At 46.3% G+C, this 25601-nt stretch overlaps 1 pseudogene; it reads left to right on the top strand.

Annotated features, from left to right (window-relative positions):
- Positions 1-495: 495 nt before the first annotated feature.
- Positions 496-24648, top strand: LOC123356902 (annotated as a pseudogene).
- Positions 24649-25601: the final 953 nt, after the last annotated feature.

Here is a 25601-nt window from a genome sequence, read left to right as displayed (position 1 = left end):
AGCTATCTCCTTGAGCAACTGCCAGCTTTCCTGAATGCTTTTATCCCTTCGATTTTCTTCCCATAGGCCCTTATCTACCAATTGGAGTTTTAGTCTGCTTTTTTGATGTCCGTTGTTTTTTTTTTTTTTTTAACCTTATTCTGCTGCTCTGCTCCTTTCTTTCCTCAAAATTGTGAAATAGGGATGTAGGTGACTGCCTCTAGCCCTCTGGTCCTGCTGTCATACCAAATGTCTGAATGAACTTGGACATGCTAGCCTTTTGAGTGTTTTTTCAGGGTTAACTGAGTGGACTGTTAGTCATAGCATCTTTATTTGGGGGAGGTGGATATGGGAAATCTTGAGCTAGCTGTAAATACAATCTGAACCATATAGCGAGTTTAAAAGTGTTTCTGATTTTAAACTTGGTGGTGTGCTGACCTCTAATCGTGCTTTTGGCCTTTCAGTGATAAAAGTAAGAATAATTAGTTATGTTTGTTCTTGATTCTTATATTTTAGATACCATGTAATGGAAAGGCAGCAGATCGCATTCACCAGGATGGGATACACATCCTCATTAACATGAATGGCTTTACCACTAAGGGAGCCCGTAATGAGCTGTTTGCTATCAGACCAGCACCTATCCAGGTAAAAAGGAATTAAACAGTGTTTGGAGAGCCGTTGTCTGATGTAGGAGCAATGCTCAAACATTGTCATAGAACAGGCTGGTTTCTCTCTCTTCCCCTTTTAAGTTGGGAGTGCTGTGGAAGTGGCATGGCTGATCCATATTGGACAGGAAGAAAGTAAGCATTGCTTTGTAACGGAGTAGTGTATATTAACCAGTTATTTTAATTGTTACAATTAGCTCTCTTTTTCAAATATTTATATGTTGAGTAATATTCCAAAGGAAAGAGTAAACGTGGCTTCATGGTTCCTGAGCACGCTTGGCTTCTCTTTCTGATGAGAGAGATATTTTAAGCAGTGTGGTCAGTCATGCTGTTTGGGTCGATGCCTCAGCTTTGAATCTTTACAGGAAGGATACGACTAGGAGAAACCAGAGCTGCCTTCGGGGAAGTTAGTTCCATGAACAAGAATCATTCCGTAGACAGGTTGAGTACATGGCATAGTTGCATAAAGCACAATTATTTTTTCTGGTAACACAGCATCTAAGATTAATTGCTGTAAATAATGCTGAACCAGGTGCGGTTTGAACATTGCCTGTGGTTTACTGACACCAGAGTCCTTACAGTGCCATAAAATGCAAAAAAATGCCATGTTCATAATTAAAATAACTCACATACCAACACATAGTGGAAGATTAATGCTACTTAAGAGGAATACCATGGCTATGGTGGAAATACACTTAAGGTAGTGATGTTTTTAAATATAAAGGTGAACTGAAACTGTTAGATTACACCTTGAATCTGGTGTAGTAATGAGCTACATTTTAAGTTATAGTGATCTCAAGCTCATGTTATAAAATTCTATAAAGCAAATTTATTTTATTCTTCCATACAAAAATGTGTAGAGCAGTGTTACTGTTCCAATATGTGGATTAACTTACAGGGGATTCTGCATTACTGTAATATCCTGATGCCTCTCATCGTTAATGGATTTTATACTCACAATACTCCTGGTAGGCAGGGGTAATTTTCATTTTATAGATAAGGGAATGGAGATGACAGAGGCAGGGCACAGCAGGATGGTTGTGGTGGAACTAGGCAATTGGAACTGTGGTCTCAAAAAAGTTTTGGTGGGGGGTCAGTCCAGTGTCCTATGTGGCTAGGCAACCTTTCCATCCTTCATTGCTTGCTGTATTGTTAGATAAATAAGTGTCCTTGGTTTATAATGCACAAATGGAGTTGATTATTTGAACTCATTCTGCACTTGGAGGCTTTCCGTGGCCAAACACAGAACTGCTGTTTCCAAAGTTTTTCTGAACAAAAATACTGGAAAAAATGTAAGTAGACAAGAGACAGCTGTCAAGTTTGTGGGATTATTTTACCTTGGCCTTAGGTGTGCTAAAATCTCTTAGTATAGATAAGGAGGAACAGGGTTCATTTCAAAGAGCACAAATATTCTTGGAAGATAGTTTGGCCTGTAGGGACTTTTAATTTCTTTAATGGGTACCATATACACAGAATTCTCACTCCTGGGTTCTCTGCCTCGGATATTAGACTAGGGATGTCTCAAAGCTAAACAATCTTGGACTGTTGTAGCATGCACACATATTCAGCAGTTAAAGGATATTCTTGCCTGCTAACATGAGTGGATACATGTTGCAGATGCCCTACAAATTCCACAGTCCATTTTGGTCAATTTCGAACGGTCATAGGATTTTAAAAATAAATAAATTTCATGATTTTCAGCTAGTTTACATCTAAAATTTCTCAGTTGTTGTAATTGTGAGGGGTCCTGACCCAAAAAGAAGGTTTTTTTTGCGAGGGTGGGGGCACAAGGTTATTGAGGGGGGGAGGTGTGCGGTATTGCTATCCTTATTTTTATGCTGATGCGGGTAGCTGGAGAGCGGCGGTTGATGGCTGGGGTCCCAGCTTCTAAATGCAGAAGCTGTCACCCAGCAGATGAAAGAAGTAACGGATGGCATGGTATATGGTATTGCCTCCCATTACTTTTTGCACTGCTGATAATGGGGCACTGCCTTTCAGAGCTGGGTGCCCGAGCCAACGCAGCCGCCTCACTCTGGAAGGCAGCGCAGAAGTAAGGGTGGGCAATACCAATGACCTCCCATAAAATTAACTTTGGCGACCCCACCTTACAGCTCACTTTTGGGTCATGGACCCAATTTGAGGAGAGCTGAAATCTGTATATGTATAGGGTAAAAGTACACAAGACACCAGATTTCACAGAAAGAGACCAGAATTCCAGTCCATGACTCGTTTTTCATGTCAGTGAATTTGGTAGAGCCCTACTCATTAATGCTTTCATTTTCTGGTTTTTTTGCTACCAGATAGTTGAGGCAAGCTCCTTCTTGATTGCTCTGAGAAAGGTAAGTAGTGAGGCGTGCTGGTTTGGTGAAGGATTAATCTTGGTTTCTCTGGGATTTTAAATCCGTGTTTCTATCATGTTGGATTAAAATAAAAAATAGATGTAATACACTGTTGGTATGCGAAGAGGGCACCACCCAAAATCAGAAACCTGTTCAGTGGTAAGTGTGGAAATGCCATACCGAGGAATTCTTGTGGTCAGTCACCTCGGTAGTGACCCCCTCTGATGCATAATCAAATCTGTCCGGGTCCATACATGTTCTTCTCTGAACCTTTTGATACTAGTTGATGTGCAAAATAAAGAGAGATTGCCCCTCTTTACCCATCCATTTCAGAGCCTTGATAAGTGGGATAGAATAGGGTCTCAAATTGGCGCCCATCACCATGGCATCTGTACATCTCCAAGAGTAAGAACAACAATCTGCCTTTTGCCAGAGGAGAAGGACAGGACCTAGATTTTTGTTCCTCGTCCTGAGCATAAGTGTGTGTAAGTGGTACTGGTTGCAGAAAATGCTTCTGCCAAATACAATGAGAGTAGTCTTATTTACTAGATGCTGACTTGGGTGTCTGGCCACTGGACAGCCTTGTATCCTGTAAAACAGATCTTAATCAGTTGAGTCGTAGGGGTAGAAGTTTCAATTTGTTGGTCTGAGAAAAGGATAGTGTTAAGCAAACACCACCTTGAAGAATGTCATTCTGTGAGGTTCTTGAAGCAGTGCAAATGCTGGTCTGTTAGATGTTTTGGACTCGCAGGTCCTGCGCTGCTCTACAGTTGCAGCTGTATGTGAAAAACTGTCTTTCAAAAGAGCGGACCCGACCCAAAGAAGTAAAATGATTTATGGGTTTCCATTTAATTTTGGGCTTGTGCACTCTTACCCCATCTCACCTCCATTTAACTTGTAGTGGTTGTGAACCCTTTCCTCTTTGCAGAGTTCCTTTGGGGCTGCATCCCTCTTGGATGTTAAGGAAACCCTGTGCGCCTAGCTCCTCATCTCTACCTGGGCAATTGCTCCTAATTTTCCCCTCCCCTCTGGAAAAAGCAGAAGTGGCTCAACCCTTTCCTCCCACAACAAAAAAAGCAGCATCTCCTAACTCTCTGCTCTTGGCTATTCCCCTTCCATTACAGAAAACTAGCATTTGTGCTGCTATATAAATTGCTAGACTCCTTCCAACCTACCCCACCCCCACATATCTCCAGAGCAGGAACCAGTGGCTTCCTGGCCCTGCTTGTGTGGATGAAATGGTTGTTTTTAACACCCTGCTGAATGCAGTGGGACAAATCCAACCTATGCTGTCGTATAGTACACCCATCAAAAGAGGAAGAGACGAAGAGTAAAAATTTTTAAAGCATCTTATGTCCTTTTGACTTTCAATGAGACGTAGGTTCATAAGTCACATGAGCAGTATGGAGAGTTACCTTAAATCACGACAAGGGGCAGAGAAACTTGAGGACCGTTTAATTCCAGGCCACAGCAGTCTCCAAACAGGTCAGAGAAACCGAGGTGACTGGTTAATACCTAACTTTATAACTGTGTATAGCTGGCTCTGTGTGCTTGATGGATTTCTGGCCATAGTTGTCACAGGTTTTTTGTTTGTTTACGTGTTCATTATTCCAATGATTGGCGATAATTCTCTCATTTTGTTGGGCTTCAGCCATTTGAGAATCCTTGTGAGAACCTGGGTAGAGAGATGCTGAATCAGAGCAGGTTATACAGTTGCACATGTGGTTTGGTCCATACTTGAGATTAAAATCTGTTGCTGCTTGGCTTGGCTTTGTAGGCTATGTGGCTGGGATACCCTGGAACCAGTGGGGCACTGTTCATGGATTATATCATCACAGATCAAGAAACTTCCCCAGTTGATGTGGCAGAGCAATATTCTGAAGAAACTGGCTTACATGCCAAACACTTTCTTTATTGGAGACCATGCTAATATGTTTCCCCACCTGAAGGTTAAGAGAGAGTGATGGAAAGGAAAGCTTGATAGTAATGATTGTCTAGTGGGGACTTGCACTTCTCTGGGAACTTATATTCAGTACAGTAATTTGGCAATGGAATGTTGTAATTGAAACTTGTTTTTCTTGATCCACAGAAAAAAGCAGTCATTGATTTCAAGTCCAATGGCCATATTTATGATAACAGGATTGTTTTGAATGGCATTGATTTGAAGGCATTCCTTGACAGCCTCCCTGATGTCAAAATTGTTAAGGTGAGAACTCCACTTCTGTGCAGTCTGCCTTGGTAGACTGAATGCAGCATTTTCTCACTGATGAATCTTGCATGATTTCTTAGATGAAGTGCCCTGATAGTGGAGACAATGCAGACAGCAATGCTGCCCTCAGTATGCCAGTCATTCCTATGAATACAATTGCAGAAGCCGTGATTGAGATGATTAATCGTGGACAAATTCAGATAACAATCAATGGATTCAACATTAGCAATGGACTAGCAACTACACAGGTGAGGCAAAGTAGGACAGAAAACTGTTTTTCTCCTCACTCTTTATTCCCTTGCAATTTCTCTTCCCTCCATCTTGAATCAATATTTTATTTTTTTCTCATAATACAAATTAATCCCTTGATTTTTTTTAAATGATTTTGTTACTCCTCTTTGAATTTTCTTCATTTTAGCTGCCTATTGTGAAAAAAGGGACAAACAGAATGCAGATTTCTGGGTCTGATTATGCCAGTGCTGTGTAGCTGGACAAATTACATGTTTGCTTCTCATTATGCAGTCCAAAATTGCATTAGTTCTTCTTATTGCCAGATCACACTGCAAGCTCATATCGAATTGCCCTCTCAATCTTCCCACTTAAACTGCTTTAGGCATTGCCATACAGCTGTCTTAATTTGCATTGTTTCAGATGTAATGTTTTTCTTCCCATATTTCTAAAGTCTCTGGGTTCCATTATGTCCTCAGAACACTTCCGAATTACCATCATGTGTGAATTTTCTGAAGTCTTCCAAATGATTAAAGATGTAATATGACTGGATGTAATTAATTGAAGCACCCCACTAGATAAACCTCAACTCGATATGTAATTTTCTTCTTTGTTTATGGCCCTCTAATCCGTCTTCACTATGCGTGACCATGTCTTATTAAAGCTGGTTGTTTTAAGTGCTGATCTTGTGCTTATGGCTGTACATGACCAATGTACATATAGTCCTTGCCCCAAGGAATTTACTGTATAAAACCAATAAGAAATTGGAGGAGCTACAAGAGATTGCAAGATAGCGTATTTAAAATTTTTAATTTTAAGTGGCCTCTGCACATTCCCACACTTGGGATATGTTGGTGGTGTAGCTTGGACTGATGGAACCTTCTAATATCAATGTCTAATAGAACATGCTCGTGCCTTCAGAGCCATAAGAGAAGGAGCAGAATATTTGAAGAGTGGGACTATGAAAGGGGTTGTGGCACACAGTCCACCTCAGTTCCTTCTAACCCTGGTAACAGATGGACCAGCAACCTAGCTGGGTCCTTGGACCCACATTTGCACAAATGCATCATTCCTGTGGTCAGTGCTGCCTTATCTTGTTTAGTTATTTTCTTGGGGTTTTTAACAAAAGACCCTGTCAAATGTCATTAGTTCTGACACATATTGGAACCATAGATGGAGAAACCATGGTTCAAGAGAGAGGCCTCTTGCTCTGCTGCTTTTCCTAATACAAATGCATATGTGCATTGTTTGGCTTCCTTTGAGGAAGGTCATTTGCCTTCTCATTGTTCCATATGCAGCACCGTCTCACTCTGGGCCAGAAAGGAGCATCAGAATCTTCTCCAAGCAATGTCATTGCAGGAAGCATTAGTGGCTAAACTTTCTGGTTCCAAAACACTGTGATAAGCCAGTACTTGAAGAACAGCCTCATCTTAGACCCCTGATGGGATTAAAAAGCCCAGTAATGTCCCATTTCAGGCATTTGTCTGTGTGCCTGGAACAAAACCTATGGTCCTTGTCATTGTGATATGTAAAGATTAGATCCAACCAAACATGCTTTAAAATCAGCTGGAAGAGTTTAAAAAGAACTGGCTGAAGAGCTTGCTGGACCATAATGTTGATATTCCCCCTCCCCCCCCAAAGTAAATGGTGGAACACTAGAGAAATTGTAGAAGACTGGAAGGAATCCAAATTTGTGCTGATATTTAGAAAGGATAAGGGGGATAACCCAGGTAATTACAACCCTGTCAGTCTGCCATTAATCCCAGACAAGATAATGAAATGGCTGATATGGGACTTGATTAATCAAGAATTAAAGGAGAGGAATATAATTAATACCAGTCAACATGGGTTTATGGAAAATAGATTGTCAAACTATCATTTTTTTTACTTAGGGTACGTTTACACTTACCGGGACGGTCGACGCGGCGAGTTCGACTGCTCGGAGTTCGAACTATCGCGTCTGATCTAGACGCGATAGTTCGAACCCCGGAAGCGCTAGTTCGAACTCCGGTACTCCACCGCAGCAGGAGGAGTTGCCGGAGTCGACCCTGGAGCCGCGGAGTTCGCTTCCGCGGCGTCTGGACAGTAAGTAAGTCGAACTAGGGTAGTTCGAATTCAGCTACGTTATTCACGTAGCTGAATTCGCGTACCCTAGTTCGACCCCCGAGCTTAGTGTAGACCAGGGCTTAGATTATATTGTATCAACATCTTTTTCAAGATAATATACTTAATCAAAATGTTAAATGCCTCACAGAAGTTTAAGAATTTAGAACAATACAAAATTAACATGGCATATATTAAATGGATTAAAAGCTGGTTAACTGATAGCTCTTAATGTAATTGTAAATGGGGGATCATCATCGAGCAGCTGCTTTTGTAAAGTGGTCCTGCAGGGATCCATTCTTGCTGTTTAAAACTTTCATCAATGACCTGGAAGAGAACACAAAATCATAACTGATAGTTTACAGATGACACAAATTGGAGTGTGAGCACTGCTGGAATACTGCATCCAGTTCCGGTATCCTCTTGAATTATGGATGTTGATAAATTAGCGAGGGTTAAGAGAAGAACCATGAGAATAATTAAAGTTTAGAAAATATGTCTTTACAGTGAAAGACACAAGGAACTCAGTCTGCTTATATCAACAGAGAGAAGGTTAAGGGGCAACATGAGTCTTTTAGTATTTATGTGAGGAACAAATATTTGATCATGGATTCCTTGATCTAACTGACAAACGTATAGCAAAATCCAATGTCTGGAAGTTGAAGATAGACACATTCAGACTGGAAAATAAGGTGTAAATTTTTAACAGTAAGGGTAATTATCCAGTGTAACAGTTTTACCTACAGTTGTGGTGGAGTCTCCATTTGTTTTAAAATCAAGATAGGATTTTTTTTAAAAGAGATGCTCTAGTTCAGAAGGAATTATTTTGGGGAAAATTCTATGGTCTTTATGATGTAGGAGGTTAGACTATGAATTTTGGCTTTTCATATAATTAAGCCATTGTTATGACTCATAGAAAACTCCTCAAATCCACACTTATACAGAATCAAACCACTCATGGTTGACATCTTTTCTTGGATCAGGGGAGCTAGAGAGTGTAATCAATACTCTGTTCCAACATTTCAGACTGCAAGACCACCTTCCTAATATGGCATGAGGTCATATTAGCCTTCTCTAAGTTATTGCCCTGTATTTAAAAGGGCTGAAGAAAGGCACCCACAAAGGGAACCATCAGAAGTCTCTTGTCTGGATCAGCTACTGTGTCTGATGCTGAGGGAACAGCCTCCTTTACTTGTCAGCTATCCAGATATAGATGTTATCTCTGTCTCCCTCTTTTGTTTTTTATATGGCCCCCATCACTGTAGTATCTTAGCTCTTCAATGTAGTTATTCTTAGCTCCTCTTTTACCCCAGAGAGGGATGTAAGTGGCTTGCCCAGGTCACACAGGAAATCTTTAACAGAGCAAGGAATTGAATTTGGGTCTCCCAAGTCCTAGGCTAGTGCTCTAACTGCTGGACCATCCTTTCCCTCTGGATCTGAATGTTCAAACTTTGCAAGATAGCAATGTGAATTCATCATACTCCTTCCTTCCAGAAGATATACCTGTTCTTCACCCAGAAGTGTCCCAATTGGACTTGACGAAATGAGGCCATGGAAACGTCCTCTGTTAATATGGGAATATATCTAATCCATAGAGCTGCCACTTAATGCTCTTTTCATATTTTCACAAAATATATTAGTTTGTGCCATCTAAAGCAGATGCACAATTTCAGGCAGTATTACCATTTCTATTTAACTGAACCTCTTTATCCCACTGTATGGAGGTAGGAGTACTACTTGTCAAACACACGAGTGTGGGAATGTGCTGAGGCCACATGAAGAAATGAAATATACTCAACTATAATTGACACTCTCTTGAGATGACCTTGTCCCTGCCAGCAGGTAGGGGATCTTGGGGGACAATTACTGCACTGGTGGGGTGCAAAATCAACTTTATTAAGAAAATACTATTGAATTTTCCCTGTTTTTGCGAGGGGTATGGGGTTTGTTAAGGTAGACAATTGGGGAGGGGTTTCTTTTGGTGAACAGTAAGGGGGTTTCAATAGTGGGGTACAATACAGTAGGATACAATACAGTGGGTAGCCAATTAACACTGAAGTATAAATGTAACAGGTAGCTAACAATTTTCATTGTAAAGGGTGTGTCATAGCAGCATATAACCAACTAACAGTTATGGAAAAATATGTTAAATAACAAACAATTTTAGGTAAAAATGTGTCTCAGTGGTGTAAATGTAGAATGTGAGGTGTATCAGAGAGGAAAAAGTAACCAATGGGGTTTTATGCTAGAGATTTAAACTCAGTGAGACACAGAGAAAGCTCAGGGGAGGGGGGCTGACAGTGAGAAGACAGACTTAATTACAATCATACAGAACACAGCAAAATCTTTTCTATGATCTAACTTAACCAAGACTACACAAATTAGCAAGTAACAAAACACAATGCAACAATTCTCTAAGCCTAACTTACAGAGTACAATGCTAAACCTAACTTAACCACAGCTATGCAAAATGAAATTACAATTTATCTAGACTAAAGGCTAAACCTAACCTAATGGGTGCACCTTATACTAGGGGTAGTTCTCCAAGGGTGTGGCTGCAGCAGTGGGACAACTGTAAGTGGGCTGCCCAGGATAGAATCCAGGGAGGCACAGCTTGGCAGTGGCACAGGTTTATTTCTAGCAGCACAGACCACGGAGTTAGCTTAGGTCTGTCTGCTGGGGAAACAGAGCCAGCAGCCAGGACAAGGGGAGTCTGCAAGAGGGAGTTCTTACCAATCCCTGGGAAAGCAGCAAAGGCAGAAGCAGGCACAGCAGTTTCAGCATCAGAGGACTCAATTCGCTCACAATAATCAGGAGATCTCCAGGCAAAATTCGTTGTTCTTCTTCGAGTGATTGCTCCTATGCATTCCAGTTAGGTGTGCGCGCGCCGCGTGCACGCTCGTCGGAAGATTTTTACCCTAGCAACACTCGGTGGGTCGACTGGGCGCCCCCTGGAGTGGCGCCGCTATAGCACTAGATATATACCCCAGCCGACCCGTCCGCTCCTCAGTTCCTTCTTACCACCCGTGACGGTCGTTGGAACAGTGGAGTGCATAGTTGTCCTCCACAGCCCTAGCTTTCTCATACTTGTTGTATATAGTTAGTTAGATTAGTTGAAAAAGTTTGTTGTACTTAGTGTTAGTTAGTTAGGGGAAATCGAGGGGCTAAGCCCTTCTTTTTCCCAACCTGGTGCGGGCTCATGCCCAAGGCACCGGGATTTAAGCCGTGCTCGGCCTGCCAGCGGCCGATGCCGATTGGAGACCCCCACGATTCCTGCCTGCGGTGCTTAGGAGAGTCTCATCTAGCAGATAAGTGCTGCATTTGCAAGTCCTTTAAGCCAAGGACAAAAAAGGAGCGGGACTTTCGTTTGAAGCAGCTCCTGATGGAGTCGGCACTTAGCCCTGCGGTGCCGACACCGGCCGCCCCACAGACCTCTTCGGTGCGGAGCGCTCCAGCGGTTCCTGGCCATTCCGGTACCGAGGCCACGACGAAACAGCAGCCGGCACCGGCCCCCCGGCACCGTTCCCTCTCTCCCTCGAGGAAACGTAAGGCTGCACAGACGTCCTCCAAGGTCTCTGCTTCAGGACCTCTCGCCCAACTTCCGGCACCGGCGCCCCCGGCACTGACTCCGACAGCGCATCTACCGGGTGCTGTACCGTTGACTCCGGCAACGCAAGGGCCGTCGAGTCCGGTACCTCCTTGCTCCCCGGTGCATACCGCGGTCAAGCTCGCTCTCCCGTCGACACCTGAAACCTTCTCGACGGCGAGAGAGCTGATAGCGTTGACGGAGCCAACGCATCCTCAACCCCCGGCACCGCCGGTGCGGGTTGTTAAGTCAGCGGGCAAGCCGGCTGTAATGAGGCCTCCTTCCCCTGACAGGCAGGACAGACGGTATTCCAGGTCCCTGTCCCGGAGACGTTCACGTTCACGCCGCTCCAGATCTCGGCACCGCTCGCAGTCCCGGTACCGCTCTCCAGTGCGGTACTGGTCGTACTCGCGGAGACGATCCCGGTACCGGTCTCCTGACAGGCACTTTCGGCACCGATCCGGCTCTCGGTACCGTTCCCGGTACCGGTCCTCCCGCAGCCGCTCCCACTGTCGGGACTCGAGATCCCGGTCGACCTCCCGGCACCGGCACAGTCGATGGTGCTGGTCTCATTCCCGGCACCGTTCAGGGACAGACCGTCGGCGTCGACGGTGCAGTCACACAGCCTCTCTGCACCACCATGGCCTTCGAGACAGCCGTCTGTTTCCTCTCAGGCCGACAGCGCAGCTGATCAGCGCACCGAGCCTCAAGGGCAAGACCAGGGACCCTCCTCAATGAGGCTTCTGGACTCCATGGGCCTACCATGAGACTCAAGGAGTGCCCTTTTCCACTCAGCGCTCCAGGACATCCGACCACAGGACTCCTGAGGCTACGGTCAGCAGACCTACTCCCACAGCCGTGGTAGAGGGGCCGCTGACATCCGTGGATGCGGAGCATCCCCCTGCCGAGGAGGCCCCGCAGCAGCTCGCTGAACCCCCGCAGGACACGCTGGTCCCGGGCCTGTCATCCTCTTCCTCCCCGGATGAGGCGGTGGCAGGGGCGTCTGCCTCGGGCCCTCCCCCGATTGACCTTCGGGCCCATCAGCACTTGTTGCGACGGGTGGCCCAAAACATAAATTTGCCAGTTGAGGAGGTGGCAGAAGACGACGACCCTGTCGTCAACATAATCGGAGCGGATGCACCTCTTCGTGTAGCCCTGCCCTTTATCCGCACTATCCAGCGGAATGCGGACACTGTTTGGCAATCACCAGCTTCCATCCCTCCGACCACTCGGGGGGTGGAAAGAAAATACTCGGTCCCGTCCAAGGGATACGAGTACCTATACACGCACCCAGCTCCATGCTCCTTGGTGGTCCAGTCGGTTAACGACCGTGAGCGACACGGCCAGCAAGCGCCAGCGCCTAAATCCAAAGAAGCGCGGCGCATGGACCTTTTGGGCCGTAAGGTCTATTCGGCCAGTGGCCTCCAGTTAAGAGTCGCCAACCAACTGGCTCTCCTCAGCAGGTACACCTATAACACCTTGGTGTCCCTCTTGAAGTTCTCTGAGCTTGTGCCATCCGACTCCCGGCCTGAGTTCGCGTCCCTGCTTGAGGAGGGTGGAACCCGGTCGGCCCTCCAAGCGTCTCTGGACTCTGCAGATTCGGGAGCCAGGACTTTGGCCTCTGGAGTGACCATAAGGAGAATTTCGTGGCTTCAGGCCTCCGCGTTGCCGCCGGAGGTCCAACACACCATCCAGGACTTGCCATTTGATGGCCAGGGTCTCTTTTCTGAAAAGACAGACTCAAGGCTGCAGACCCTTAAAGATGGTCGAATCAGGATTCGCTCCCTGGGCATGCATACGCTGGTTACCCAGAGGAGGTCCTTCCCGCCGCAGCCGTACCACCCGTTCAACCAGCCCAGACCGCGGCCGGATAACAGGCACCAGGGCAGAGTGAACCGGCGCAGACAGTTGGGTAATCAGGGAAACCAGTCCCAACCGCCCTCGAAGCCTACTTCAGGGCCCAAACAGAACTTTTGATGGGACGCCTGAGGACGGCCCACCAGTTTCTTTACCGGATCCTTCCCCGTTGTTTTCCAACCGTCTCTCCCAGTTCCTACTGGCTTGGTCCCAGATAACATCCGACAGCTGGGTACTTCGCACGGTGGAGTCTGGTTACCGCCTCCAGTTTGTTTCGCCCCCTCCCTCCCACTCACCCTACCCTTCCCTCTTCAGGGACCCCTCTCACGAGCAATTCCTCTTGCAAGAGGTCGAGACTCTGTTGAGTTTGGGTGCCATAGAGGAGGTGCCGGAAGGTATGCGGGGCAGGGGTTTTTATTCCCGATATTTCCTAATCCCCAAGGCGAAGGGAGGTCTGCGACCAATCCTCGACCTCCGAGAGCTCAACAGATTTCTGGTCAAGCTTAAGTTCCGGATGGTCACCCTGGGGACCATTATCCCCTCCCTGGATCCGGGAGACTGGTTTGCTGCCCTCGACATGAAGGACGCGTATTTCCATATCACGATTTACCCTCCTCATTGACGCTACCTGCGCTTTGTGGTCAACGGTGCGCACTACCAGTTTACGGTGCTCCCCTTCGGCCTTTCCACAGCACCGAGGGTCTTCACCAAGTGCATGGCGGTGGTCGCCGCGGCCCTTCGCCGTCGCCGAATACATGTGTACCCGTATCTCGACTACTGGCTGTTCCTCGGAACGTCCCAGCAGCTCGTAGCGCAACAAATGGCCGAGGTCATAGGCCTATTTTAACACCTAGGCCTTATGATCAATGCCGAGAAGTCTACCTTGGCTCCAACGCAGAGGATAGACTTCATCGGCGCGGTCCTGGACTCCAATCTAGCCAGGGCCTGCCTCCCTCTGCCTCGGCACCAGTCCATGACTGCCATCATCCAAAGCATGCAGTCCTTCCCGATGACAACGGTGCGCACCTGCCTCAGCCTCCTAGGCCACATGGCGGCGTGCACTTTCGTGACCCTATACGCGAAGCTCCGCCTTCGCACCTTTCAAACTTGGTTGGCGTCGGTTTACTGCCCGCACAGGGATTCTATAGACACGGTGGTCACGATCCCAAAGTCGGCCCTCGAGTCGCTCAACTGGTAGTTGGACCCAGGGGTGGTGTCCGCTGGAGTCCCGTTCCGCCCCCCTCACTCCTCCATCACTCTGACTACGGACTCCTCGGCCATGGGGTGGGGTGCGCACCTCGGCGGCCTACACACCCAGGGCCTCTGGTCACCCCGCGAGCTGACCCTCCACATCAACGTCAGGGAACTGCGAGCGGTTCGCTTGGCGTGTCAGACTTTTCGCTCCCACCTCCAAGGTCGCTGCGTGTCCGTCTTCACAGACAACACGACAGCGATGTTCTACATCAACAAGCAGGGCGGAGCACGTTCCTCCCTGCTTTGCACGGAAGCGATACAACTGTGGGACTTTTGCATAGCCCACTCTATACACAGAGTAGCATAATTTCTCCCAGGAGTGCAGAACACGCTGGCAGACTGTCTCAGCAGGTCTTTCCTCTCCCACGAGTGGTCGATTCGTCCAGATGTGGTCCACACAATTTTCCAGAGGTGGGGTTTTCCCCAAATAGACCTTTTTGCCTCCAGAGAGAACAGGAAATGCCATCTGTTCTGCTCTTACCAGGGCAGCTCCCACGGCTCCCTCTCAGACGCATTCCTCCTCCCGTGGACGGATCACCTACTGTATGCCATCCCTCCGTTCCCCCTTGTGCATCGGGTCCTGCTCAAGCTCCGGAGGGACAGAGCCCGCCTCATTCTCATTGCTCCGGCGTGGCCGAGATAGCACTGGTACACCCTGCTGTTCGATCTCTCAGCGGATCCTATTCCCCTCCCGTTATGGCTGGACCTCACAACACAGAACTTCGGCAGGCTTCGCCACCCGGACCTGCAGTCCCTCCACCTGACGGCTTGGCTCCTGCGTGGCTAACCCGAGCGGAGCGGGACTGTTCCGCTGCAGTGCTGCTGGAGAGCAGGAAGCCTTCCACTCGGTCGACTTACCTCGCCAAGTGGAAGCGTTTTGCGCTCTGGAGTAATCAGAAAGGTCTCAACCCTCTCCTCAGACCTATTCCCAAGATCCTGGACTATCTCTGGTCCCTCAAGGAGCAAGGCCTCGCTGTCTCCTCCTTGAAGGTGCACCTGGCGGCAATTTCCGCCTTTAGACCCAGCATTGGGGCGTCTTCTCCAATCATATGGTTTCCCGTTTTCTTAAGGGGCTAGAACGCTTATACCCTCCGGTATGACGCCCAACTCCTACCTGGGATTTGAACTTGGTCTTAGCCAAGCTTATGGGAGCCCCCTTTGAGCCCTTGGCCACGTGTTCCCTTCTCTACTTGTCCTGGAAAACGGCCTTCCTCGTCACGATTACTTCGGCGAGTCGAGTCTCTGAGCTTCGTGCCCTAACGGCCGACCCACCATACACTATCAAAGTGCAGCTTCGGCCACACCCCGCCTTCCTGCCTAAGGTAGTGTCGGCTTTCCATGTGAACAAGGACATATTCCTCCGGTCTTCTTCCCGAAGCTGCACGCATCCCGTAGGGAACAACAGCTTCACAGCCTTGACGTGCGTAGGGCCCTCGCCTTTTACATAGTCCGGACGAAGCCTTTCCGCCGTTCGCCCCAGCTCTTTGTGGCGGTAGCAGATCGCATGAAGGGCATGCCGGTCTCTTCTCAGCGGATTTCGGCCTGGGTGACGTCATGTATCAAGACATGCTACGAGCTCGCTCAGGTTCCAGCTGGTCATCTCTCCGCTCACTCTACAAAAGTGCAAGCCTCTTCTGCCGCCTTCCTGGCCCATGTCCCCATTCAGGACATCTGTCGAGAGGCGACCTGGTCATCAAGTCACACCTTTGCTTCCCACTACGCACTGGTGCAACAGTCCAGAGACGATGCCGCCTTTGGCTCAGCAGTCTTACACTCTGCCAGGTCTCACTCCGACCCCACCGCCTAGGTAAGGCTTGGGAATCACCTAACTGGAATGCATAGGAGCAATCACTCGAAGAAGAAAAGACGGTTACTCACCGTTGTAACTGTTGTTCTTCGAGATGTGTTGCTCCTATCCATTCCAGACCCGCCCTCCTTCCCCACTGTCAGAATAGCCGGCAAGAAGGAACTGAGGAGCGGACGGGTTGGCTGGGGTATATATCTAGCGCTATAGCGGCGCCACTCCAGGGGGCGTCCAGCCGACCCACCGAGTGTTGCTAGGGTAAAAATCTTCCGACGAGCGTGCACGCAGCGCGCGCACACCTAAATGGAATGGATAGGAGCAACACATCTCCAAGAACAACAGTTACAACGGTGAGTAACCGTCTTTTTGTGGGAGGGGAGTTTAAAAACGGGGGTACGCTCAAAAATAAAACGAGAGCGGAGAAAGGACCCCCCAGAACATCTGGCTGATCAGACCAGGCAGCAACGCAGGAATCTTTTCTAAGGTCTGATCAGAAAATGTCTGCTTATAAAGGCAAACTTAGGCAGTTTCCCGCCAGTAACTTTGATTGGTTCCCCTTGTTAGAGGGGAGGAGAGGAGACTTCAGGTGGGCACAGACATGTCTGAGCAAGTTTTAAGCCACAGGCATAACTCATATGCTCAGCTATTTGGCCATATTAGGTCTTGCATACTTGGGCAGAGCACCTCTACACCGAGCCCAGGTCTGAACAAAGGAGTCAAAAGCCCGCCCCCCCCTGCCCCCCCCCCCCAAGCAGAGCAATGGCTCCAGTTGGTCTGCACAAGTCATTTCCATGAACAGCAGGGCCAGGCTGTGACTTTTGTTAGCCCAAGGCCGGGAGGGGTGGACACAGAACAACCAGAAAGGAGAGGGGAAAAAAATGTGCAGCAGGGGGACAGCTGTAACAGACAGACCTCTGCACACTTTCCTTTTTCCTCGGTCGTACTTTCAACTTGAGACAGGAGGAGGAGGTGGTGTTAGAAGAAACTGAGGCTATGGCTACACTTGCACTTCAAAGTGCTGCCGTGGCAGCGCTTTGAAGCGCTAAGTGTAGTCAAAGCGCCAGCGCTGGGAGAGAGCTCTCCCAGCGCTGTCCGTACTCCACCTCCCTGTGGGGAATAACGTACAGCGCTGGGAGCCGTGCTCCCAGCGCTGGGGCTTTGACCACACTGGCGCTTTGCAGCACCGCAATTTGCAGCGCTGGAGAGGGTGTGTTTTCACACCCTGCTGCAGCGCTGCAAATTTGCAAGTGTAGCCATGGCCTGAGACAGTCAGCATGCCATGCCTCCTTTATAGCTTTGTCCACCAGATGTTTAGAGCTGTGAGGGGAAGGGCAGGAAGTGTGCAAGTGCTCCAGTAGGTTTTGTTCCTAGAAGGTTCCACTAATCCAAGTTGCACCATTAATACATTCCAAGTGTGTGAACGTGCAGCTATCCTCTCAATGTATTTTGGTTACTAATGAGTAACTTTCCTTTTTTCTTATTTGACATAACTTGAATCAACTCTTCAGGTAAGAATTCATGCTATTAAACACTTTACTGGATTATTTCATTAGGTACCTTGTGGTCTGAGTTTCAGTGCTCTAAATTAGCTGTATAGTTGAACTTTCTTATATTCTTCCTAGATTAACAACAAGGCAGCAACTGGAGAAGAGGTTCCACGTACCATCATTGTTACCACCCGCTCTCAGTATGGGTTACCAGAGGATGCTGTTGTGTACTGTAACTTTAACCAGCTATATAAGATTGACCCTTCCACTTTACAGATGTGGGCTAACGTGAGTAGTTATGTTTGCTACTAAGTCTCAGATCAGATCTCCATAATTTGACTGCTGTCTTGTTTACAGGAATGGTTTTAAAATGAGCAACAGATCTTTAACTTAAATTGCCCCTATTCAGGTAGGGAAAGACTTCAGTTTCCTTGCCTGGTTTGTTGAGAATATTTATTTGGCATGAACCTTTTTGAATCCTTACAACACTCTCCAGAATAAGGGATTGGATAATAATGGGATTTGGAATCTCTTTAGGTCCCATTATAAATCGGATCCGAGTTGGGAGTTGAGTGAAAATTGTTACCCTTCTGACAGCTTTTTCATAGTCAGTGTGTAATAAGCTGTTTAGTCCTGTCCAATTTACACCACTACAACTGGCCCTTATTTGCACCATTATCTGTGCTCTTACCTGACAAGTCAACCATTAGATGGGTACAGAGGCTGAACATCTCACTTCAGGTCAGAGTGACAGGGAATGGATCACTTGATGATTACCCGTTCTGTTCATTCCCTCTGACGCACCTGGGATTGGCAACTGTCAGAAGACAGGATACTGGGCCCTTGGTCTGACCCAGTATGGCTGTTCTTATGTTGAGGCGTACTGATGAGGCACTGTAAGGAAGCTTTGCACTGTTGTTAAATGCAAAGTAATGCACATTGGAAAACATAATCCCAACTATACGTATAAAATGATGGGATCTAAATTAGCTGTTACCAGTCAAGAAAGAGATCTTGGAGTCATTTTGGATAGTTCTCTGAAAACATCCACTCAATGTGTAGCGGCAGTCAAAAAAGCGAACAGAATGTTGGGAATCATTAAAGGATAGATAATGGGGCAATATGATATTTTCTGCCTTTATATAAATCCATGGTACACCCACATCTTGAATACTGTATGCAGATGTGGTTGCCCATTCTCAAAAAAGATATATTGGAATTGGAAAAGGTTCAGAAAAGAGCAACAAAAATGATTAAGGGCATGGAACAGCTGTATGACGAGAGATTAATAAGACTGGGACTTTTCAGCTTGGAAAAGAGATGACTAAGGGGGGAATATGATAGTGGTCTATAAAATCATGACTGGTGTGGAGAAGGTCAATAAGGAAGTTTATTTATTCCTCATAACACAAAAACTAGGGGTCACCAAATGAAATTAATAGGCAGCAGGTTTAAAACAAACACAAGGAAGTATTTTTTCACACAATGCACAGTGAACCTGTGGAACTCCTTGCCAGAGGATGTTGTGAAGGCCAAGACTATAATGGTTCAAAAATGAATTAGATAAATTCATGGAGAATAGGTCTATCAATGGCTGTTAGCCAGGATGGGCAGGGATGGGTCCCTAGCCTCTGTTTGCCAGAAGCTGGGAATGGGCGACAGGGGATGGATCACTTGGTGATTACCTGTTCTGTTCATTCCTTCTGGGGCACTTGGGATTGGCCACTGTCAGAAGACACAATGCTGGGCTAGATGGACCTTTGGTCTGACCTAGTATGGCTGTTCTTATTCACTACTGCATAGTGCTCCCTGTAAATAAATTGGAATCTTCAATCTCCAAGGCTGTGACTCCAGCATTTTCATCAATGCTAAATTCACCTCGTCATTTCATCTGCTGTGGGTACACACCCCTTTTTGCTGCCATTTGCAAACATGACTTTCACCTAAACTGTGGTACAAAAGCAAAATGAGAGGTGCATGCTGTATCCACTCTGCTCTTCAGGTCATATCCCAGAAGCTTGCACTTACTGTTCGACGCATTGTGTGACTGACTTTCACTTTCACTTTGAAAGTGAGGCATTTCACAAATCCAGTTTTTTTCAGTCTTTCCTTGTAGGACACGTTTTCTAGACCTTTAGTCCTTTTTCTCTCTCTTGACTTCCTCTAATTCTGCAGTTCTCAAAATGTATTACACTGTGACCCCCTTCTAATAACAAAAATTACTACATGACCTGGGAGGGGGGATTGGGGACTGAAGCCTGAGCCGAGGCCCAAGACCTGCCAACGGAGGATGGGGGTGAGGAAGGAAGGGCGTGAATCCCTGGGGCTTCGGCTTCAACCCCTGTCCCCAGCAAGTCTGTTGCCAACCCAGGACACCCCACTGAAACGGGGTTGCCACCCACTTTGGGTTCCAAGCCCACAGTTTGAGAACCGCTGCTCCAGTTTGTCAACATCTAATAACCACAGTTGGGGAAAGAACTGCACACAGTACTCCAGCTAAGGCCTTATCAATCAGTGCTGAGTAGAGTGGAAGAATTACATCTTCTGTCTTGCTTACAGCACTCCTGCTAATAGATCCCACAGTGTTGTTTGCTTGTTTTGCAACAGTATTACATTGTTGATTCAAAACAAGCAAACGTCATTCTGGGATGTATTAGCGGGAGTGCTGTAAGCAAGACAAGACAGCACTGATTGATAAGGCCTCAGCTGGAGTACTGTGTGCAGTTCTGGGTACCACAGTTGGGGAAAGATGTAGAGAAGTCAAGAGGGAGAGCAACAAAAAGGATTAAAGGTCTAGAAAACATGGCCTACAAAGCAAGATTAAAGAAACTCAATTTTTTCAATCTGGAGAATATAATACTGAGGGGACCTAAGTCTTCAAGTACATAAAAGGTTGTTATAAAGAGGAGCGTGATAAATAGTTCTCCTTAACCACTGAGGACTGGACAAGAAGCAATGGGCTTAAATTGCAGCAAGGGAGATTTAGGTTAGATGTTAGGAAAAACTTCCTAACCATCAGGGTAGTTAAGCACCGGAACAAATTACCTAGAGAGGTTGTGGAATCATTGGAGGCTTTTAGGAACAGGTTAAACAAACACCTGTCAGGGATAATCTAGATAGTACTTAGACCTGCCTCAGTGCAGAGAACTGGATTAAATGACCTATCTATGTCCCTTCCAGTCATACATTTCTGTGATTTCACTATTCACACTATTTGCTTGTTCTGATCTATCCAGGAGGGTGATGCTTCTGAATGTTGTTTTTTACACAGTCACCCTTTATTTTCTTCCTGGTTTGGTTGTAGATTCTGAAGCGAGTTCCAAACAGCGTATTGTGGCTGTTGCGTTTCCCAGCTGTAGGAGAACCCAATATTCAACAATATGCACAGAACATGGGCCTTCCCCAGAACCGAATCATCTTCTCTCCTGTTGCCCCCAAAGAGGAACATGTGCGGAGGGGCCAGTTGGCTGATGTTTGTCTAGATACTCCACTTTGTAATGGGCACACTACTGGGATGGATGTACTCTGGGCTGGAACTCCCATGGTTACTATGCCAGGTAATATCTCAGGGAAACAAGATTGTAGCCATATGGTGACAATTCATATTGAATAGGAGTACTTGTGGCACCTTAGAGACTAACACATTTATTTCTATTATTATTATCTCTAAGGTGCCACAAGTACTCCTGTTCTTTTTACGGATACAGACTAACACGGCTGCTACTCTGAAAAATTCATATTGAATGTAATTGTTATAGACCTTCAATTCTTGTTTTTATTTTTATCTTGTATATGTAACTATCTAGTGTGAAGAGTTCATAGATCAGGGGTGGGGAAACTTTTTGGCCTGATAGGTACATCAGGGTTGCAAAACTGTATGGAGGGCTGGGTAGGGAAGGCTGTGCCTCCCCAAACAGCCTGGCCCCCACCCATTTTCCACCCCCCTCAGAAGCCTCCACCATCCAACCCCCCCTGCTTGTTGTCCCCTACCCGCCCCCTCTCAAGACCACCCTCGGGACCCCACCCCCTAGCCAACCGCTCTGCTCCCAGTCTCCTGACTGCTCTGACTCCTATCCACACCCCTGCCAGGCCCACCGGGATTCTCATGCTTATCCAACCACGACTGCCCCCAGAACCTCCACCCCATTCAACCGTATCCTGTTTCCTGGGACCCCCCACCCCTTACCCAGCCCCCCGGCCACCGCCCCCTTACTGTGTCGCTCAGAGCAGCATGTCTGGCAGCCATGCCGCCTGGCTGAAGCCAGACACACTGTCATGCTGCTCGGCAGAAGCATGCAACCCTGCTGCCCAGAGCGCTGGTGGCGTGGCTGCGGGGGAGGGGCCACAGGCTAGCCTCCCCAGCCGGGAGCTCAAGGGCTGGGCAGGACGGTCCCGTGGGCCGGATGTGGCCCACGGGCTGTAGTTTGCCCACTTCTGTCATGGATAATAAAGAAATTAAGTGCATCCCAGTTCTAGCTAGTGGGCAGGCTTTCCAGAACAAATAGTCTAGCAACCTCCCCTTGTGTGTTTTCTCAGGCAGGAGAAAAAAAATTAAGTAAATTGTAAAGCATCAAGAAGGCATATTGGTTATCACTTTCTTTTCTCTTTTTACAGGGGAAACTCTTGCATCACGGGTTGCTGCCTCCCAGCTTACTTGCCTTGGTTGTCTTGAACTTATTGCTAAGAGTAGACAAGAATATGAAGATATTGCTGTGAAACTGGGAACGGATCTAGAATAGTAAGTACATCTAGTTTGGAGGATGAAATAAAGATCTAGAACAGTAAGGCACCATTATTGGGGATAGTGTGTGTTAGGAAGCAAAATGGAATAAACATAAATATATATGGCTATAAGCAGTGAGGCATGTCATTATTTTCATTCTATTGAACTTACGTTGACTGATGAAGTTACCTTGTTTGTTACCTTGGGAGCTGACTGACCTCCAGGGTTTTGAAATAGCCACTAAACTACTTTGCTGATGAGGAAGTAAGGTCTGTGCTCATTGGAATGAGTTACTGGGCTAGAATTCATATCTGCAATGTGTCCTGAGGGAATTACCTCCTCTCCTCATCTCTGGTTTAGCTGCCTGCCTACTCTCTTGGCAGGGAAGGGCCCCAGTGACCTAATGGATAAGGCATTGGCTTTCTAAACCAGAGATTGTGGGTTCAAGTCCCATCTGGGGTGAAAAACTACTCTGTTGGGGATCTAGTATTCTCATACCCTGAAGCAGCAGAAGGGACCATTATATGCCTTCAACAGAGGTCAGAGTTGGAGGCCAAGTGTGGGGAGGATTCTTGCACAGATCCAGGACTCCATGCTGAAGATAGTGGGTGGGGTGTGAGAGACAGGCTGCCTTCTCAGGGAGGGTTAAGCTCTTTAAATAGCCATAATAGGAGCTAGGAAGGCAGATGTGGGAGGGAACTATACTAGAATGGGGTGTGGAATGTTCAAATGGGTGAGTATCATGAAATGCCCAAAGTATGCACTTGTCCTCCCTAAAAATACTTGGCGCTTTACATGTTCACAATCGTTAACTTACCCCTCCCAGGACTGAGGAACCCTCAACATATTCCCCACAAAGTAATTGTAACTTTACAGATATAGAGACAGATTGAGCATCATGTGCAGGATATCACATTGAGACATTGGCAGAGCTGGAATTAGAACTCAGGCCTGCTGGGAGGGAGATAGGAATGCTGATATATTGAACCTTCTGCAGAAAGTAAACGCAAACAAAATGCATTTTCACTTTCCTTTCAGAAAGAAAAACCTAGGCTGAAATAAAGGGGCACTTGCAGTTGGGGCTGTATCGAAGGGTTGATGGGTCTGGTTAATTAGCGTGTAGCAGTACTAACACAAATGTCCATAGCATTTTCACCCACAATGAAAAAGTTGAGTTTTGGTGAAGTTGACAGTTCCACATTGGGGAAGGAGCAACAATGTGGATTTTGGGTAGGGGGATGACAATAAAGGGATTTGCTGAAGTAATGGTGTGTTGAGAGTTCTGGGTTAATTGAGGTAATAGATCACAATAACCATTTGTTCCTGTTTCTGCTTCTCATCTGATTGCTTGCTGTTAATTCTTTGTGTAGCCTGAAGAAAATTCGTAGTAAAGTCTGGAAGCAGAGAATATCAAGTCCTTTGTTCAACACCAAACAGTACACAATGGAACTGGAGCGGCTTTACCTTCAGATGTGGGATCACTACGCTGCTGGCAACAAACCAGACCATATGGTTAAGCCAATAGAGAGCAATGAATCTGCATGAAGGACTCTGCCCACACGACTCTCCCAGAATTGAGCCTCTCAAACTCCTCTGCAAAGGAGATGGGAGCTAAAGACAGTGCATTTCTACTTAATCTGCCTGGTACTCTGTGACTGAAGTGATACATGATGGTGATTTAAGAGCACAGACAGACATACTTCGTGCATAATAGGGAGAGGCAGGCTGTAGAGATTGGGAACTTTCTATTCCATAAGGAGTTTGAAAAAGATTGAGTTGTGCACATGTGCTGTATGTTTGCAAGGCCTGCTGCTTGATGGGGAAAGTGTGAACTGTCCATCCAATTGTGATTTCATGGATTGATTCAATCTTCCTATGAATTTCTCTCTTATGTGGATTGGGAATTGGAGCTTTTTAATGTTTGATTTCAGGTGTTCCTGTTGGTATATGTGCGATTCTTCCATGACATGATTTCCAACTAGTGAGTGTTGCTCCCTGCATTAACTTCTTAACTGTGCAGATTGAAAGGGCATATTTGCTGGTGTAGTCTTTTTTACAGGTTTTATAAACCACTTGAGCCTATATCAGCCTTTTAATGTTTGACCTCTGTTTTGGAACTTTCTGTACTGTGTTGATTTAGATGAGAACTCAGTGCTTGGTTTAAAAAAAAAAAAAAAAAAAAAAGATTCTCCTGTATCTCCGCTAATTGGCTTCATGATGACAGCTCCTATTCTGTTGAAAAACAAAATTGGTTTAAAATTAATGCCCCTGAACTGTTTTGAAATAAACAAACTGGTGCCAAATACAAATCCTTCAGGAATTATTGTTAATTATGTACAGAGGCACAGTCCTATGTACTGTAGCAAGGACTTTTTTAAAATAAAGCTCTGGTTTGCCCAGTTTGACCCATTTGACCAGCGTTTCGCCTTTACTACCCCTTTCTGTGCTGCTGTCAAAACAATGTTCTGGGCTGCTGGCCTTTTACCTTCCTTTCCATAGCTTGGCTTTTAAATAGTTCTATTCATTTCAGCAGAAATGAAATCCCAGGTAAGTATAGATTTTTTCATCTACTAAACATCTGCATCAAGTATATTGTTTTTTTTTTTAAAGTATTCCAACTCTGAAAAGCTCTCAAGTGGGCAGTTATATATATAATTAATTATTGCAGTATTTAAGGACCACCCAGAAAGGCTTTTTTCTTAATGTGGGGGTGTCATCTTTTATCTCACTGATATGTGGTAACTTGGAGGCCATGGGCTGTATGTAAACTCTGATGCTGAGTTTTGTATTGAACAAGCATGAATTACCGTAAGTAATTTTGTTCTTAAATCTGTGCAGAGGGTCATGGACTGCAGTTTAAAACAAACCAGTGTCAGTCTTGCTAAGTGTGCTACACACATCTATTCAGTAACAGGTAACAATTTGTCTTCTAGTGCAGCAACAGAGAACTGTGTTCAAAGTGCTGCTTTTGATGCACTTTTTATCTAAGTCTTAGTTGATGCTTTTGAATGTAGCCTAGGTGATGAATGCTTAGTATAGGATGCCTTAGTTTGCTGGTAGATTACCAGGTGCTAATACCCGAGCAAGAAATCTTGCGTCATTTTCTAACCAGAAATGAAAAGGGGGGAAAGATACCTTTTATTGGACCAACTTCTGGGGGTGAGAGAGAGAAACTTTTGAAGTTAGAGGGTATGTTGACACAGCACTGAAGAACCTGTTGCTAGCCTGTTGGGGCTGTTTTGTTGCTGTGTAGATATGCAGGTGGTAAGACCTTTCTCCCTGAAGAGCAGTGCTATGTAAGCTTATCTCTTTCAGTAACAGAAAGTTGCTCCACTAAAAGACAGCCTAGGCCAACTGTGGTTACACC

The sequence above is a fragment of the Mauremys mutica genome, unplaced genomic scaffold (genome assembly GCF_020497125.1).
Source record: "Mauremys mutica isolate MM-2020 ecotype Southern unplaced genomic scaffold, ASM2049712v1 000014F_np12_subseq_137668:167618_obj, whole genome shotgun sequence".
Classification (NCBI taxonomy): Eukaryota; Metazoa; Chordata; order Testudines; family Geoemydidae; genus Mauremys; species Mauremys mutica.
This window is presented reverse-complemented; position numbering and strand designations above follow the sequence as displayed.